At 35.7% G+C, this 18,671-nt stretch overlaps 1 long non-coding RNA gene across 1 annotated transcript; it reads right to left on the bottom strand.

Moving 5' to 3' along the window:
• Positions 1–11,036: 11,036 nt before the first annotated feature.
• Positions 11,037–18,629, bottom strand: LOC132651007 (uncharacterized). The gene is made up of 3 exons (XR_009588968.1): positions 18,613–18,629; positions 13,172–13,341; positions 11,037–11,776 (listed from the first exon to the last, which is right to left on the bottom strand). It is a non-coding gene; the product is annotated as an uncharacterized LOC132651007 (long non-coding RNA).
• Positions 18,630–18,671: the final 42 nt, after the last annotated feature.

The raw sequence follows: 18,671 nt of genomic DNA on the forward strand, positions 1-18,671 counted from the left end.
ACCTGCATTTGTAAAAGAAACATTACTAAAACTTCAATCACATATCAGTCCCAATAAAGTAATAATGGTAAACTTCATCACCTCACTCTCACCAAGTGACAGATCATTGTCACAGAAGCTAAACAGTGAAATAATGAAGCTTATATAGGTCATGAATCAAATACCTAATAGAAGTCCTCAAAAATGGTCACCCAGACACAAATATGTCTTCTTCTCTGCAAATCAAGAAACTTTCAACAAAATTGAACATATATTCAGGCAAAAAGCAAGTCTTAACACATACAATAAGACTGAAATAATCCCTTGGATCCAATTAGACAACCATGTTCTAAATCTGGACCTCAACAATGACAGAAAGAGCAAAAGGCCTACACATACGCATGGAACCTGAACAATTCTACTCAATAACAGGTGTCATGGAAGAAATAAAAAAGTAATTAAAGATGTCCTAGAATTCAATAAAAATTAAGGTACAACATGCCCAAACTTATGAGACACAATGAAAGCAGTGCTAAGAGAAAAATTCATAGCACTAAGTGCCTTCATATAGGAATTTGAGACATCTCATACAAGCTAATAAGACAACTGAAAGACCATGAATAATACAACAAGATGTAGACAGGGCCAAGAGGAGTAGAGGGCTGGAAATAATCAAATTCAGTACTGAAATCAATATACTAGACATGAAATGATTCAAAGAATCATCAAAACCAAGAGCTGATTCTTTGAGAATATCAACCAGAGAGACAAACTCTTAGCCAAAGTAACTAAAAGGCAGAAAGACACTATCCAAATGAACAAAATAAAAAAGGAAAAGGGTGAAAGAAGGACAGAAATCATGGAAATCGAAGGAATCATTAGGTCTTACTTCAAAAGTCTATACATCACAAAAACTTAATATCTATATAAAATGGACAATTTTCATGGTAGATTCCACCTAGCAAAGTTAAATCAAGATCAGGTAAATAAAACATCCTATCTTCCCCAAGGAAATAGAGGAAGTCATCAAAAGTCCCTATCCAAAAAAGCCCAGGGCCAGATGGTTTCAGCTCAGAATTCGACCAGACTTCAAAGAAGAGTAAATACAAATACTCTTCAAACTATCCCACAAAATAGAAACAGAAGGAACATTAACAAATTAATTCGATGAAGATGCAGTCACGTCACAGTCAAGACCCAAGAAAGACATGAACTTCAGACAAATTTCCATCATGAACACTGACACAAAAAATTCAGTAAAATACTCGAAAACCAAATACAAGAACACATAAAAAATATCATCCACCACTGTCAAATAAGCTTCATCCCAGGCATGCAGGAGTGGTTCAGTCTATAGAAATCCATCAATTTAATCCACCACATAAACACACAGAAGGAAAAGAATTCCATGATCATTTCAATAGATTGCAAAAATCCAGTGCCTGTTCATGTATAAAATTTTGGAGAGATCAGGGTCACAAAGCACATACCTAAACATAGTAAAGTCAATATACAGCAACCCTATAGCCAACATTAACCTAAACAGAGAGAAACTCAAATCAATCCCAATTGAGGACTTCTATTAGGTATTTGATTCATGACCTTTGTAAGCTTCATTATTTCACTGAAATCAGGAACAAGGCAAGGATCGCTGCTCTTTCCATATCTTTTTAACATAGGAATTGAAGTCCTCTGTCACTCTGCAAGGAATTTAACCTATGATAGCATTAGATCTTAGAATATAAAGAATATTTAATTTTCAACATTTGATCATTTCCAATAATACATAAAAAAATTCTGTTTGTATTATGGTTTTCTAAGGATTGGCCTTTTTAATAGAATAAATAGTAGATACTCATCAATATATTAATGTATTTTCCTTCTGACTTTTAATTTTTTTGTAAAAGTTTTCATTTTAAAAATAATATAATTACCTCACTATGCCTCTTCTTTTTCATTTCTCTAAGTCATCTCCTGGACCCACCTTATATTTTTTCACTCTCAAATACATAGGATCTTTTCTCATTAAATGTGTTTGTGTCTTGGTGTGTGTGTTTGTATATAAAAATGCAACCTGCTCATTCCATATGATTTTACTTACATATGTTATCACACAGTTGACCACAACCCTAAAAAGGCAGCCATGTTTTCATTTACAAAGACTTGCTTTTTTCTATTGTTGATACTGAAAATAACAACTGTGTTGTAAATGCAGTTCAGTTTCTTGTGCATTCAGAAACAATCAGATATGTAGTTTTCCTGGAGTTACTTTGAGGCAAGAATCATTAGGTTTGTTAATCACAGAAATACAAATCTATCCTGGACAACTGGAGAACTCACAATTAATGGAGAGCTCATAGCATGGAACACTGCAAGAGCTGAGATGGCCATTCTGTGCACCCAAAGGCACGTTTTTGAAAGTAGGGTGCATATGACACAATAACATGAGAATTGCCACTCTAAACTTCACACATCATGTGGCTTCAGCAATGATTAAAAATGGATTCAGGGATGAGTGTTAGAGACATAGGGAACAGCACTACATTATGACACCAAGGTCATTTCTTAACTTTCCCTGTCTCCATTCCCTAACAGTTTGAGTAAAAGTATTATTTTTCTACCTGTCAGGTTAGAAATGTGCTGCTCTGGACAAAATGCACAAGAAAAACAGAAGACTGGTCTGTCTTTTTGCAAAACTTTCCAGAATCCTGGACCACAGCTCTGTGTACATACAGATTGCGGAGTCTGAAAGCAACACAGAAAAACTGGTCACGGTATCGAACATCGCTTTAAAATAGTTTAGGCTAAATACACGTAACCTATGAAAATTGCATTTGCTTATGAGGAACTCTGAGGTTTTAATGTGGGAATGTAGAATGGAGATTTAAACTTACCACACTTTCCAATACTAAATGTTCAACATCCCTTTATGGTGACCAAACTATGACTCACTATTGCCTATCCTGTGTGAAATGTGTTGGACATCAAGATATCCTCTTCTGTGAGGCAGAAAGCCAGAACTTATTTTATAGTATGAATTTTGGGACAGTTTGATTTTAAGACAAGTATCCAATCATACTTGCCTCCAAGCACACTTATTTCTATCTTTATATTTTCAATCTTATAGTAACACCCATGCACTCTGATTCAGCTGCAAAAGAAAGTTCAATTTTCTCATGAAAATGGTTTGGCCATTGGTGAATTATAATCTGTTACTGTGACTTTTACCCTTGACTCCCAATGTTAGGGGTTGTTTTATGCCTTTCTTTTCAAACATTAGTGACGTCATCAAATGGTACTTTCACCAGTTGCATTCTTAATCACATAACTAATAAATTCCTAGTGCAATTTTAGTTTGTTATATGTTAGAAAATTTGTAGGACAGGAAGTATTTCTATCTTAGACCTCTTTTCTGCCCTGGTTTGGCAGTTTCTGTCTAATGAATATGTACATATTAACAGGAATGTGTTTCTGGATAACTGGATCAGCTGTTAAGAGTGCACATAGCTCTTGAAATGAAATATGAGTTCAGTTCCTGAGACACATATTGGGCAGCTCATATACATTGCTTAGAGAAATGTCTTGTGTCCAAATCCATAATTTATTAATTATTTATGCTAGCTCACATCCTTGTAAAATTATTGAGATGCTTGTGTATGAGTTATGTGAATGGCTAGCCTTTATAATTAAGATGTGAAAATTTACAAAACTTCGTGTGCATGTGTGTGTTTACTTATAGAAACACACATACATACCTTTATATAACCATGAGCACTCAATCATTCATTCACTGCATTATGAATGAACACAAACATTCAAATTCAATTCATTATGTGTGCATTTGTATGTATATTTATATGTGTATGTATACACATACATGTAATTCTGAAATATTAGTTCATTTCTGATTTAATGTCATCAAACAGAACTAAAGAGATGTTTTAGTATTTAACATGCATGCCACATAAGCAGGAAAACATGAATTTGATCACAATGAAAGAATGGAAGAAAAGTTGGGTACAGGAAAATAGGCCTATAATCCAAACTTTATGATCATGAAGACAGAGAGAGAACCTAGGTAATTCTGTCCACTGAGTTCAGCAAAATCAGAAAGCAAGGGTTTCACAGATAAAAATAAAGTTGACAGCAACTGAAGAAGATAACCACAGTTGACTGGGATTTAAGAAGCACATGTGCTTGGATGCATGAACACCCACACACAAGCTAATAGTCACAATAGAGCTAAGAAATTAAAAATTCACAGTCATTTTAAAAGTTCAAAGAATCATTACACAATCAATTTTTATAATTCTTTACAAATAATTCCCTTCATATTAAATACTGAAAAATTTCCAGACCTGTTTTAATTTGCTTGGCCATTGAATCAGAACTTCATTGATGAAAAAGCCTTGATCTTGTGCACTCTTGAAGACAAACTCTCCCACTTTAAGTAACAATGCATTTCGTAAAGTATATGCAATAAAGTTTTGTATATCATACGTTTCCCTAATATTCTTGTTCTCATCAAAGCTTATTTCATCTCCAGCAGCATTTATAAATTTAATTTTCCTCAGAAATGGATGCAGCTGAAGAGAGACATCATATGATATGAGTGGCCCACACAGATTACTGGCTGACTTTAAAGAGAATTTCATTTTCCCTCTCTGTAACATGGCTTTCTTTTTGAAAGTGCTTAGTTTGTTTATTTGTCTTCCCAGTTGTTTAGTGAGATTAAAATTATTCCCCATAGAAATAATGCAAAAGCTACTGAACACAAGTAGAAATATTGTCTATGAGATGCAAGATAGTATAGTGTGTAGCATGTCCTTAGTTGAAAAAAGGTCCTGTGTCTTTCTCCAGCACTAGAAAATAATATTTCCATTTAGAAGATGTAGATTTGAAGAGGATCCAAAATGGTGACACCCAGTGTACATTTTTACTAAGGATTTGACTGTAGTGACTTCACAGCAAGTGAGAGGTCATGCTGTGGACTCGAAAATGCCAGTGTTTATGCTTTACAACTGTACAGAAGATACTAGAAGGAAAAGCCAAACCAAAGAAAGTAAACAACACCCAGAGAAACACAGAAAATAAATAACACAGCTGCTGCAAAACCAAAAGAACAGAAACACAAAAACTTGCTGCAATCTTAAAAATCAAAATAACAGGCACTAGCAATCATTAATCATTAGTATCACTCAACGTCTATGGACACATTTCCTCAATAAAAAACACAGACTAACAAAGTGGATGCATAAACAGGACTTATCAATCTGCTGCATACAAAAATCTTAAAAACAAAGGAGGACCTTACCTCAGAGTGAAGGGATAGAAATAGGTTTTTCAAGGAAACTGACCCAAGATTCAAGTTGAAAGAAGCCATCCTAATATCTAATAAAATAATCTTTTAACTGAATTTATTCAAAACAGGTATGGGAGGACACATATAGCAAAAGGATGCATATGATAGAAAAAAAATCCACCAAGATGATGTCTCAATTTTGAATATTTTGCTCCAAATAAAAGGGCACCTACATTTGTAAAAGTAACATTACTGAAGCTTAAATTATACACTAATACAGCCAGAGTAATAGAGGGAGACTTCAAAACCCCACACTCACCAAAGTACAGGTCATGAAGACAGAAAATACAGAAACAATTAAACTAACATATGCATGGATCAAATAGATTTAACAGACATCTACAGAATTTTCACCCAGACAAAAAGAATATACCTTCTTTCAGCACCTTACAGAAGCTTCTCCAAAATTGCCCATTGACTTTGACAGAGAGTGAGCCTCAAAAAGTACAATAAAGTTGAAATAACCTTTTATGTCTTATCAGACCACCATGGCTTAAAGCTAGATATCAATAACAATGGAAACAAGAGAAAACCTAAAAAAATCTCATGGAAACTGAACAACTCAGTGACCACTGAGTAAGGGAAAAAATAAATTAAAGATTATCAAGAATTCAATGAAAATGAAGGGGCAACATTCTGGGACACAATGAAAGCAGTGCTAAGAAGAACTTTCATAACATTAAGTGTCTTCCTAAAAAGAATTAAGGAATTCTCATTGTAGCAACATAAAAACACCTATAAAATCTCTAGAGCAGACAGAAGTAAACACACCCAAGATGAGTTGACAGCAGGAAATAATCAAACTCATGGATGAAATCAGTATCGTAGTAAAAACCAAGAGCTGTTTCTTTTGAGAACATCAACAAGATAGACATACCTCTACACAAACTAACAAAAAATCAGAGAGACTGTATCCAAATAAACAAAATCAGAAATGAAAATTGGGAATAACTCCAAAGAATCATTAGATAGTATTTCAAAAGACTGAATTCTACAAGTTTCAAAAATCTAAAGGAAATCGAAAATTTTCCTGATAGGTTTCACTTACTAAAGTTAAATCAAGATCAGGTAAGCAGGTTAAAGTGTCCTATAACCCCTAAGAAAATAGAAGCAGTCATCAAAAGTCTCCAACCAAAATAATAATAATAATAATCCAAGAACCAGATGTCTTTAGCATGGAATTCTACCACTTTCAAAGAGGAGCTCATACCAATACCTCAGAAACTATTGAAAAAACTCAAACAGAAGAAACATTGCCAAACTCATGCTATGAATCCACAGTCGCACTGGTACCTAAACCACACAAGAATCCAACAAAGAAAGAAAAGTTCAAACCCATTTCCCTTATGGACTTTGATGCAAAATTACTTAGTAAGATACAGGTAAAACCAGTCCAAGTCCACATCAAATACATCATCCACTATGATCAAATAGGTATCATCCCAGGGATGCAGGATGCAGGGATCCATCACTGTAATTCACTGAAAGAAAAAAAAAATAAACATGTTCATTTCATTAGATACAAAAAAAGCTTTTGATAAAATCGTGCACCACTTCACGATAAAAGTCCTGTAAAGATCAGGGATACAAGGCCCATACATAAACATAATAAAGGTAATATACAACAAGCTGATAGCCAAAGTCAAATTCAATAGGGAGAAACTCAAAGCAATTACAATAAAGTTAGGGACAATACAAGTCTGTCCACTCTCTTCAAATCTTTTTAGTGTAGTACTTTATGTTCTTGCTAGAGCAATAAGACAACTAAAAAAGATCAAGGGGTCCTAATTGGAAAGGAAGAAGTCAAAATATGCCTATTCACAGACGATACACTAGTATATATAAGTGACCCACAAAATTTTACCAGAGATCTTCTAAAGGTGATAAGCTCCTTCAATAAACTGTCTGCTATAAAAGTAACACATAAACTCAGTATTCCTCTTGACTATAAATGATAAATTGGCTGATAACAAAATTAGGAAACAGCATCTTTCACAACAGCCAGAAATAATATGATATATCTTGGTAGAACTGCCCAAGCAACAGAAAGACCTCTATGTTAAGAACTTCACATCTCTGAAAAAAGAAACTGAAAAAGATATCAGAATATGAAAAGATTGTCCATGCTCATGGACGGGTCACATTAACGTAGTAAAAATGGCCATCCTACTAAAAGCAATCTACAGATTCAATGCAATTACTATCAAAATACCAACCCAATGCTTCAAAGACCTTAAAAGAACAATTCTCAATTTAATATCGAACACCAAAACAAAAACAAAGAAACAACAACATGAAAAACAGAATAGCTAAAACTTTTTTTGTATAATAACTTTTGGAGGTTATACATCCCTAACTTCAAGTTGTACTACGGAGAAATAGTAATAAAATCTTATGGGACAAAATGAAAGCAGTGCTAGAGGAAGTTCATAGCATAAAGTGCTGACAGAAAGAAGGTTGAGACATCTCATACAAAGAACTTAATGACACACATAAAATCCCTGGGGGTGGGGGGGAAACAAGCAGACACACCCAAGAGGAATAGATGGTTAGAAATAATCAAACTCAGAGCTGTAATCAATGAATTAGAAACAAAGAAAACAATTCAAAGAATCAATGAAATCTAGAGCTGGTTCTTTGAGAAAATCAGCAAGATAGACAAACACTTAATCAAACTAACTAAAAGGCAGAGATAAACTATCCAAATCAGCAAAATCAGAAATGATAAAGGAGACATAATGACAGGTACTGATGAAATCTAAACAATCATTAGGTCTACTACAAAACTCTATATGCCAAAATATTTGAAAATCTAAATTAAATGGACAATTTTCTTGATAGATTCCATTTATCAAAATTAAATCAAGATTGTGTAAATAGATTAAATAGTCCTATATGCCCCAAATATAAGCAGTCTCAAAAGTATCCCTTACAAAAAAGCCAGGGCCAGAGGGTTTCAGTGCAGAATTTTAACAGACCTTAAAAAGAGCTAACTCTAGTTTGTGTGCAAGGTGATAAGTATGCATCTATTTTCATTTTTCTACATGTAGACATCCAGTTAGAACAGCACCATTTGTTGAAGATGCTATCTTTTTTCCATTGTATGGTTTTGACATCTTTGTCAAAGATCAGGTGTCCATAAGTGTGTAGGTTTATTTCTGGGTCTTCTATTTCGTTCCATTGATCCACCAGTCTGTTTCTATGCCAATACCATGCATTTATTTTTACTGTTGCTCTATATTACAGCTTGAGATCAGAGATCTCCAGAAGATCTTTCGTTGTAGAGGATTGTTTTAGCAATTCTGGTTTTCTTGTTATTCCATATGAAGTTGAGAATTTTTCTTTCACAAAACTAAAGTCCAAGTGGATCAAAGACCTCAATATAAAACCAGACACACTAAACCTGTTAGAATAAGAAGTGGGGAAGAGCCTTGAACTCATTGGCACAGGAGACAACTTCCTGAACAGAACACCAATAGCACAGGCTCTAAGAGCAACAATCAATAAATGGGACCTCATGAAACTGAAAAGCTTCTGTAAAGCAAAGGACACTCTCCTCAGAACAAAATGACTACCTACAGATTGGGAAAGGATCTTCACCAACCCTATATCTGACAGGGGGCTAATATCCACTATATATAAAGAACTAAAGAAGTTAAAATAAAACAAATTAAGTAATCCAATTAAAAAATGAGAAACAGAACTAAACAGAGAATTCTCGATAGAGGAATACTGAATGGCAGAGAAATACTTAAAGAAATGATCAACGTCATTAACCCTCAGGAAAATGCAAATCAAAACAATCCTGAGATTTCACCTTACATATGTCAGAATGACTACTACCTAAAACTCAAGTGACAGCACATTCTGGAGAGTTCAGGGAGAAAGGGGAACTCTCCTCCACTGCTGCTGGGAATGTAAACTTGAATACCCACTCTGGAAATCAATCTGGAGCTTTCTCAGACAATTAGGAATAGCGCTTCCTCAAGATCCAGCCATACCACTTCTAGGCATATATCCAAAAGAGGCTCAAGTACACAATGAGGATATTTGCTCAACCATATTTGTAGCAGCTTTATTTGTAATATCCAGAAGCTGGAAACAACCCAGATGCCCCTCAACTGAAGAATGGACACAGAATATATATATTGGTATATCTACACAATGGAATACTCAGCAGTAAAAAAACAAGGAAATCATGAAATTTGCAGGTAAATGGGGGGAACTGGAAAAGATCATCTTAAAAGCAGAAAGACACACACGGTATATACTCACTCATATAGATATATAATATAGGATAAACCTACTAAAATCTGTACACTAAAGAAAGTAATCAAGAGGGAGAACTCTGGCTAAAATGTTCAATTCCCATCCAGAACAGCAAAGAGGATGGACATCAGTAGAAGGAGAAAATGGAACAAGTTAGGAGCCTGCCACAGAGGGCCTCTGAAAAGCTCTGCCCTACAAACTATCAAAGCAGATGCTGAGACAAATGGCTGACCTTTGAGGAGATTGCAGGGAATCTTATGAAAGAAGTGGCAATTAGTAAGACCTGGAAGGGAAAGGAGCTCCACAAGAAGAGCAACAGATCCAAAAAATCTGGGCACATGGGTTTTCCCTAAGACTGATAGTTAAACCAAGTAGCATGCAGAGAGATAACCCAGAACCCCTGCACAGATGTAGCCCATGACAGTTCAGTCTCCTTGTGGTTTCCATAGTATTGGGTACAGGGCCTGTCCCTGACACAAACTGATTAGCCTGCTCTTTGATCACCTCCCCCTGAGGGGAGAGCAGCTTTACCAGGCCACAGAATAAGACAATGCAGCCACTCCTGATGAGACCTAACAGACTAGGATCAGAAGGAAGAAAAAGAAGTCCTCCCCTATCGGTGGACTTGGGGAGGGGCATGCATGGTAAAGGAGAAGGAATGGAACAATTGGGAGGAGAGGAGGGAGGAAACTACAGGGGGGGATACAAAGTAAATAAAGTGTAATTAATTAAAAAAAGTAAAAAAAAGAGCTAACTCCAATTCTATTCAAACTATTCCACAAAATAGTAGCAGAATGAACATTACCAAACTCATTCTATGAAGACAGAGTCACCTTGATACCAAAACCTCACAAAGACCCAAAAAAAGAGAACTTAAAACCTATCTCTCTTAAGAACATTGATGCAAAAATACTCAATAAGATACTTGCAAACCAAAACCCAGAACACATAAGAGATATCATCCACCATGACCAAGTGGGCTTCATCCCAGGCATGCAGGTTCAATAGACAGAAATTCATCACTGTAATCAATCATAAACAAACTGAAGGAGAAAAACCAAATGATCATCTTCTTAGATGCCAAAAAGGCATTTGACAAAATCCAATACCCATTCATGTTTAACTAAGTCTTGGAGAGATCAGGGATACAAGGCACATCCCTAAACATAGTAAAGACAAAATACAGCAAGCCTCTAGTCAACATCAAACTAAATGGAGAGAAACTTAAACCCTTTTCTATTTTAACTTGTACTTTAAATTATAAGATGAAAATGTTTTATTGGCTTGACCACAGCAAATTACTTACTAATAATGTAAGATTCTAAGCTTCGCCTGCTTATGAGTGAGGCTTACCTGCCATGGTAGAAGCCAGTCTGTGTTTCTGTCTTCTTTAGATCCCATTTCAATTTTGCTCAATAGCATTTTATGTAGGGCATGGGCCACTGCATGTACTGCACTCCATAAGGAATAGCTTGGCTCAGAAATAGACATCATATCATTTATTTTATCCTTAGTCTTTAGGGAACTATTCAAAGGACAGGGTTTAAAATTTCCACATTGCGAAGCAGGAGGTGAACAATTAAATTTGTCAATCCAGAGTTTAGAGAAGTAAACATCTCCTGGGTAATGGGAGGGTGTAAGGGCCTCAAGAAAGTGCTTGAAGCCAGGGATAGTTCTCTTCTTTAAAAATGATAAGCTTCCACTGAATAGGTTTATCATAATATGCTTTTCATTTATTATAGACTCTAAGTATGTCGAGTGTGGCTTTGCCAAAATCCACACCTTCTTTCTGGTTACAAAGATACTAATGTCTACACAGAACAGCAAGTCATCTATATCACCATAGAATAAATTCACATTTACTTGAGTATGTTGTTTCAAGTTTTGCAAACAATAATCATAGTTTACATTTACATTCAAATTATCTGGGAGTTTTTCTATAAAAGCCACACAGATATCTTCTGTTACCATCTTTACTTTCAGGTCAGAGAGAAACTCCCTTCCTCTCTGATCATCAGACACAATGATCCCCACCCACTTCCAGCCAAAGTGGAGCAATAAAGAGATCAGCCCTTGGGCTAGACCTCTGTCTTCAGTAGACATCTGATAAAGGAATGCAAATGTATCTTTGTCACTAAGCATGGAATCAAATGGTCCATATGTGACCTGGGAAGCAAAGAAAGAAAAAAAGTGATTCTGAGTTCCAGGCATTTGGAATCATCACCCTTAAGAGGAAGTGATTTTATAATTCAAATATGAGGGTTAAAGGACTGACTATTGTTAAGGAGGATGTCTTCTGTGAGATTAGCTTGTCCCGAAATTATGTGGTGCTATACAGTCTTTTACAAATACCATGAGCTCCAAAGTTACTGAGGTGTCTGAAGCAGCCAAGAGGTAAACAATAAGCTGTTCATTGGCTTGAAAGGAATGATAGATCTCTCTTGCTACAATAACAATGCAAAAGAATATCTGATGTAGAGAAAACTGCAGAAGGCATTAACAGGTATTTTCTATTCTCATAACACCTCTGAGAACCTTCACTTTTAGGAAAGCAAATATGGAAAGAGACTAACAGTTTTCAGAGATTCAGTTTCCCAAGTTAAAATTATTCAAGTTGTGATTACCTGGGGCCTCATTGCCAGGGGTTATTGTATCATCCCTCTCAATAGAGACAAAACTCAGACAGATGTAAATTATTGTCTTTATTTTTTATTACATTAGCTTAAACTACAATTATGAATTGTTTAACTGAGTGATAACAATGAGAGTTACCGTGTAGGTTTTTTAATCTTGATTATTGCTGACTCTTGTGCTCACCAGGCATTTTCTGTTTGTAGTAATGTGTGCTGATAGATGCTATGCATTTCTTCAGTGTAGCCTGGCAAGAGTCAATTATGATGATACAGCTATGTGGTTAGTCTCGTGGGTGCTATTCTGAGATCAACTTTCCTGAATGAGATCATTAATTCCTTCAAAGATTTTCATCGTTGATGGCATTAAACATTGTTCCAAACTTAGTCACATGTCCTGAACTTTCTTTTTCCATATGTCAGGTATTGACAACCATAGGAATTTTGAGATGTATATATGCTAGATTGGGTAGTTACGTATCTTTGCTGTAGAATTTGACTTATGATCAAATGCAGACTGAGTATCCACAGTACATCATCCATTGTTTGGAGATAGAATCATGGATACTACTAAGTGATCTGCTCAGAAACTCCCAGAACTAACTGTTCATGCATTTTGCCACACTCTGCCATCTGTTAACTATTAACATATCAAAGTAATTCGTTCACTGCTATTTGAAATCTGCCTACAGTAAACATAATCCACTTCTCTGTTTTCTTTTGTTTGTTCTGTTATTGTTCTTTTGTTGGTTTGTTTGTTTTCATCAAGTCTAAGATGTAATTGTGCTTAAAATATGTTTCTAACTTACTTGTGGGACATTGTAGAGCTCTGAAAGTGTTGCAATTGCAGCAGAAAATTCCGGCTTGTTTCCTGAAATGATTCCTAGAGGTTTGTATTGAGTGTTGCACTTGTAATTAGGGATATACTCACTCCTTCCAGACAGCCATATCAGAGGGTCCTCCAAGGTTATTTTGTTAGAATTAAAAGCATTGTAGATGTGGGAACCCAAGGTCATATTGGGAAGCAGGTTTGAGTCCTTATTTATCTCTTCAATGGCAAAGTATAAGGTCAGCAAATATTGATAGTTTCTCCAAGTCACTCTAAACCAGAGGAACAAAAGGTTGGGTATTGTCAGTACATTTTTCTAAAAAAGTCTTTATCAAATACAGGAACCTAGAGATCCTAGCCTTTGACTTTTCCTGTGACATGTAAGTCTTGTGTGAATAAGCTCATGACAGCCCAGGAACATCATCAAACGGCTCCTAAACTCTCAGAGGTTTAAATGTTTCAAATATTTTTGGTGTACATTGTGTGCATTAAATATCACTTGTTTGTATCTTATGACTACTGAATACATATGTGCTTATGACATTTCAGCTCATGGAATCACTGGGTTACAGAGGAGTCACTAAGGTTTCACTAGGAATATAAAAAAGAGCTTCTTACCCTTTTCTTTTGTAATGATTCAATTTCATACTTATGAAAATTCTAACAAGTTTATGTGCATTACTAGTGGTAAAGTGTCTCTTTGTGGTATAGACAGATGCCCGGGCATCTATCTATAGATAGATCACTTTGAATAAAAGCTAGCATCTCAGTGCCCACAGGGTGGCCTTGGAAACATGTTTAGCTCCAGTTCATAAGATCCTTTCTGGCATCTTTGGGCACCAGGGACACCTGTGGTATTCACATATATATAAGAAGGTGAGCTCTTGAGTAAATGAAATAAGAATAAATAAGCATGTGCAAAATAGTGTTCTTGGGTTTGAAAAATGATATGTTATGACTAGTTGCTGCTCTTATGGAGGACCCTGATTCAAGTCACAGTAGCCAGTTTTAGGTTTGAATAGTGTGTATCAACAGTTCTATGGGATCCATGTCCTCCACTGGCCTCTGAAGGGACCCTTTACATAAGTGGCACACAAACAAACATGTAGGCAAAACACTCATAAACATAATGTAAAAATTAATAAATCTTTACAAAAACTAAAAAAGTAGTAAAAAAGTAGTAAAGGAAAGATGTTTCTCTAAGCTTGCAGATTAAATGAATGAGTAGAGTTTCCTAGGGAAGGCAGGGGGAAAAAGTAGGTTAAAGTAGCATATGAAAAAGAAAACACCAAGTACATTAAGGCAGTACAAAAGTGCTCACAATGGGACAAAGTGGAACTTTGTTGCAGGTGGGTTAGTTGAACTGTGTCACACAGAGCCTTCAGCACTTGGGGATGGGTCCTCAGAAGCTTTTTTTCAAAACCTGTGGTAGATAAGAGTCTGGGTGACCCTAATAGAGGGAGCTTAACAGAAATCATTAGCCTAAAGTCAACTGTGTTCTACTGAAGGAAGGATTCTGCCTTCTGACCTGCCATCATCAAGAAGAAATTCCATTTGGTTTTACTACATTAATCTGGGATCTGTGGCTAGATGTTCTGTTAAGAGAGAATCTACCAGGCAAAAGCAGGCAATTACCAAAAACCGAGAGAAAGACAATTAGTCTTCCTCAAGGATTATACCATACTAAATATTGAATTGTAGGAATATATACATATATACATGAAAATTCCTGGACAGAGCAGTGTCTGCAAAGACTGGCTATAAAAAGTTCATTGATGTGGTAAGATTGCAATGTTGTAGTTTGAAAGGCTCATTACCATAGCGTGGGCTACCTGAGTAGCCATTTCTTGGACACCTCTGTGGTTAAGATGATAGTTATATATATATATCTGCATCTGTATCTCTATATCTATCTATCTATCTATCCTATAGCTGATGAATAAAATCATTTTAGAATATAGTAACCCAGAACTCTACTGGCTTTTGCCAATCTAAAAGATGAGAATGACATCACATAGCCATCTTGGGCCTGTATGATAACTTGCCCCATTTTGCTGTTTAATGTCCTCTCTGAGGTTTCCAGTGATGTATTGGATTTATAGTTTTCTTTATTTATTGTTACTATGAAAATTCATGAAGCTGCTTCCACATTGTATGGTGGAATTTGGGATAACATAAACTGTATTCACAGACTCTCAAATTTATTCAAATTTATAGAAGAAATTCTATCTTTTTCCATTTGAGCCGAGGGCTTATGTTTTTTTCAATCACATAAAAGTGATACTAAAGACTAAAGAATCAATTTAGTTGGTTACACCTGTATACTTATTCATTTATATTTGTGTGACAGGGATACCACAAGAATATCACCAGGGCCAATCAAATAGGGCCCAGAGTTTCCTAAGGAGTCTGATGCATCTACCAAGGACAATGCATGATCTCAAACTAGGTCCTCTACATAGAAGTAGCTGATGTGCTGATTAGGGTTCATGCTGGCCTACTAGTTAGTGGAGTGGACATGACTATATTTTATGTTTGTTGGTCACTTTACCCTGATGGAACTGACCTAACAGACCATAAGGGAGTAACACAAACTCAGTAATCATAAGACTACAGGGGCTGGGGTGTGTAAGTAGGGGGCAGAATAGTAGAGGAGGAAATGGGAGAGAGAGTAAGATTGGGAGCAGAAGAGGGTGGGGCCTATGACCAAGATGTAAATTGAATTAATTAATAAAATATTCAAGTGAAAAATATGGCAATAATTTAGATGCTTTCCTTCAAGGCCCTCATAGAGTTCTGCTGAGTATGGATTTAAGGAATGTAATGAAAATGATTTCTCTGCCAGACATCTTTAGTTGGTAGCTAAGATAGGCAGAAATGGCCTTTCCTTTGATGATATTTCAACTGTGATAATGATGACAACTGAACCATGAATTGTCACATGCTTCATCCAACAATAAATCCCTGCCCAACATTTGGACATTGTTAAGTTAAATGTTCTACTGTGCCTGGCCAAGGTAGGTTACTTTTCCATAAAAATTAACTCAGGCCTCACAAGTCTGATGTTTGGTGGGTCACGATGCCTTGTGTGGCAGCTGAAGACCATGTTGTTCTGTGTGGCATCCAAAGACTGTCAACCTCTGCTAACTACAAAATCTTTGAGAAAGCAATGGAGGACCCCAGCTTGGGTCCCACATATTCAGTAAGTCTCTGTCATTTTGACTGATATAGAGGCCATTTGGATTATACGTCCTGCTCAAATTTATCCCTCTCAGAGCTCTTGTTATGTTCACAGCAGGTTGTCACTATAGAAATTTAGCAGAATTTATGAAATTTTAGGCAGCTCCTCTGAACAATGCTGCAGCTGCATGGTCAGTTCATATCATACACAAAAGTCAGGCCTTGTTCTTTTCTACAGATATGTAGAGTCCCTGCTGAAGAAGGCATTACCTTGCTGGCTTCACACTGAAAAATCTAATCTCACAAAATTCGATTTAAATGAGATTCAAATTGAGTCTACTAATACCTAACAGTTTATATTTTATGGTTATTTCACTTAAAAGAACTTACTTTTCAATCATTTTTCCCAGTTATCAAATGACTCTTTCTCCTGGTAAATGCATCAATGGGGGAAACAAACACTTTAAAGTTGATGGAAAGTTTGAATGTCTAAAAATGGGATTTAAGATATGTAAATGCAAGTTGTAAATGTCTGAGAAAGTGGTTTAAAGTATGTGAAAATGAGACTTAAAGAGTTTAAAATTTCAGATTTTTAAAATATTAATCAGTGGAGTTCTTATATACTATGGAAACCACCAGGTGAAAGCACTGGCTAGACTTCTCACAGTTACAGGATCAAAATTTTAATGTCCTTTTATTCCTGCTGAAGACAAACTTCAATGTTTCTCATTGTGCTGAAATCTTATCTGTCATTACATATGCAGATAGAAGAAAGGCTGTTTGTTTTTTTATCCCAGAACCATTGTTTTTTGGTGCCCAAGCTTAACATAAAACATCAGTCTACTCCAACTGTTTACAGACACTTGTTCCCTGCTTTTCCTACAGTGAGAATTTCAGTGTAGATTATAGATTGTGGTCATGTTAAGATATTAAGAACTTGTATATCTGTGTGTAAACTTTAAAAACTATGATTTAAACTTCAAGGAGGTGAGACTTGATCCACCTATCACAGCTCAAACAGAATCGAGATTAAGACCGGTCAATTAATGATTCAGTCTTTTCTCCATCTCCGAGGATGGGCTCTTTTCTTCCTCCTATGTTGGGATTCCTTCTCTTTCCGGCTGAAGTGGGCTACTAAACTATGGTTTCTCTATCTTGTAAAAGCATTCCAAAGAGTTCTTTACTTCCAGAATAAATTGGACTTCCTGGGCGTTTTTTTTTTTTCTTTTTTTTTTTCTATTCAAATACTCCATAATAATAAAACTACCAGGACCTTAGGCTAGTATGTTTGTTTCCTACTCAGAAAGGAAATATATATTGAAGTTTCAAGAAGGTACTTTTCAGCAAAGGACCAACTTAATCTCCAAATTGATGTTTAATGAACATATGTACCAATTATAGCATTAACTGAAAAACAGTAATATGAAAAAGCCTAATGAGTCCTCCACAGTATCATAAATAACCAACAACCTATCTCAGAGTTTCTTAGATAAAATGGCAGATGAATACTTCAGAAAGTAAAGAGATGAACAACAGAAAAGCAGACAGAACCAAGCAATGAATTCAACTGGTCATTGAGAAAAGAATCAGCATTCTCCACCAGAACTTGGATGAGAGATAGAATAAACAGCTGTACACAAGAAAGACTGAGTACCAGAAAAAACAAATCACAAGACAAAATTGAGATTGTGAGGGAGGAGACAGATAGAACGGTTGGAAATGAAAATCATAAAACCTCCAATCAAATCAGAGAACACTGTTTGTCAGTAGAGCTAACTAAGCAGAGGACAGAATATAGGCATGAATGACATGAATTTCAGAACACTCCATTACAATATCAATTATAAATAAATAAGTTATAAATATGACCACCACAGTGTCTAAACACAGATACTTTAAAGATACTAAAGCCAGAACACATGAAACCAGAGATTCTAATATTTGTGCTGAGCACATAGGGATATTCAATTTCACTTTATCAGAAACTCTCCAAGTCTTTAGAAAGAAACAGATATTCAAACATAAGATATTTAGATGGCCAAATAGACCTGAGAAGAATGGAAACTTATCTTGACATATTACAGTCAGTGTGTCAAAAATATGTAAGTCTCACCATGCAAACACACCATGAGGCAGACATAAAAGTTGTTCTTTTTTCTATCCCTGATTTCTTTCTCACTGGATACATAACAATGAGAAGTGGAAATGTTTGCAGAGACACAATGAAGGAGAAAAAAACGTGAAACTGTTTTTCACATTGTTCTGTATCTAGTTCATTATTCTGAATGGAATTACATGTGTTTAGCAGGTCATGTAGTATCTTTTAACCAGAACAACCATAGCACATTCAAGCAAGTACTCACAGGTCGAACTTCCATAGTACAGTTGGTTTTCTGTCAAAAAGGATATGGAGGTATTGTGA

Source organism: Meriones unguiculatus (assembly GCF_030254825.1).
Source record: "Meriones unguiculatus strain TT.TT164.6M chromosome 13 unlocalized genomic scaffold, Bangor_MerUng_6.1 Chr13_unordered_Scaffold_37, whole genome shotgun sequence".
NCBI lineage: Eukaryota > Metazoa > Chordata > Mammalia > Rodentia > Muridae > Meriones > Meriones unguiculatus.